This window comes from Tasmannia lanceolata, unplaced genomic scaffold, assembly GCF_043159265.1.
Source record: "Tasmannia lanceolata isolate RefF3 unplaced genomic scaffold, GAP_Taslan_0.1 ptg000218l, whole genome shotgun sequence".
In the NCBI taxonomy this organism is placed as follows: domain Eukaryota; kingdom Viridiplantae; phylum Streptophyta; class Magnoliopsida; order Canellales; family Winteraceae; genus Tasmannia; species Tasmannia lanceolata.
The window spans coordinates 77,501-79,158 of record NW_027518894.1 but is presented as its reverse complement, the minus strand read 5'-3'; positions in this window follow the sequence as shown (position 1 = coordinate 79,158).

Genomic DNA, 1,658 nt, shown 5'->3' with positions numbered 1-1,658 from the left:
GGCCGTGCAAGGCCACCGCACCGCGGATGATTTTGCTCGTGCTGGCGCCGTTGTGTGGCCAAAGAACATGCGCGAATGCTCGTGTCGGAAGGGTTGGTGTCCTGGCCCCGCGGGTGTCACGAATGCTCGGTTGCGAAGACCATGGGACCAGAGCCATGGCACGTCGGATGATGGCTCCAGCTGGCGCCCCGGCACTTTCTGTGGCATTGATGCTCGGTTTCAAAGACAAACGTGCGCAGGGCCAGGGGACCGCGGATGACTGCTCGTGCTGGCCCCGTTGGGCGGCATTGATGGTCGGTTGCAAAGAAAATGCGCGATTGCTCGTGTCGGGGCCTGGCAAGCCAAGGCCAAGCGAGCCATGGCAACGCGGATGATGGCTCCAGCTGGCGCCCCGGCACTTTCTGTGGCATTGATGCTCGGTTTCGAAGACAAACGTGCGCAGGGCCAGGGGACCGCGGAGGACTGCTCGTGCTGGCCCCGTTGGGCGGCATTGATGGTGTGTTGCAGAGAGCATGTGCGATTGCAAGTGTCGGCCGGGTTTGGGTTCCCTTGGGCTTTCGGGTGCCTTGGACGCTGTCTTGCGAAGACCATGGGCACAAGGCCCCGTCCTGGCCCCTTGTTCGATTCGCTCTCGTCTTGCGCTTGCTTCCAAGGTCCTCCATGACCTTCCCCATGGCCTTGCTAGATCCCCCCCATGACGCATGACCTCTGTCCGTTGATTGGTTTTGAGTGCACACCATGCCCGGCTTGGCACCGTGTTGTCGCGTGAGTGGCATTTGGATCGTGCATGCTGGTGGGCTACCTGCCAATGCGCACAAGCCTTGCACACTAGCCTTGCGCACGAGCCTTGCACAAAAGCCTTGGACACAAGCCTTGCGCACAAGCCATGCGCACAAGCCTTGGACGCTAGCCTTGCACACAAGCCATGCATACAAGCCTTGCTCACAAGCCTTGGGCACTGGCCCATCGCAGTAGCCTTGCACACAAGCCTTGCGCACTAGCTTTGGGCACGAGCCTTGCGCACTTGCCTTGGGCACTAGCCTTGCACACAACCCTTGGGAACTAGCCTTGCGCACCAGCCTTGCCCACAAGCCTTGCACACCAGCCTTGCACACTAGCCTTGCATACAAGCCTTGCACACTAGCCTTGCACACAGGCCATGCTCACTAGCCTTGGGCACTAGCCTTGCACACAGACCTTGGGCACTAGCCTTGCGCACTAGCCTTGCCCACGAGCCTTGCACACTAGCCTTGCACGCAGGCCTTGCACGCTAGGCATGCTTGGGCCAGCAGCTCCCGCATCAAGTCGGCGGGTGTAGGCACGGTTGGGCGCAGATCCCGCATCGCCTCGTCGCGTCTGGGCGCAAACCCGTCGCGTCTCGTTGCGTCTTCAGAAGTCGTCGCTAACAGCACCTTTGGTTGCCACTGGTGGTTAGGCGGGTTGGTTGCGCAAACCCTATAGGAGGGTGGCATGCTGCGGGGCGCTGGAATGCGCAGGCTTAGGGCGTTTTTGCCCGGATAGGCACTGGAATGTGCTGGTTTTGGGCGTTTTTGCCTGGATAGGCTAAGGAATGGGCATGCTTTGGGCGTTTTCCCCGGATAGGCACTGGAATGGGCTGGTTTTGGGCGTTTTTGCCTGGATAGGCTAACGAATGGGGC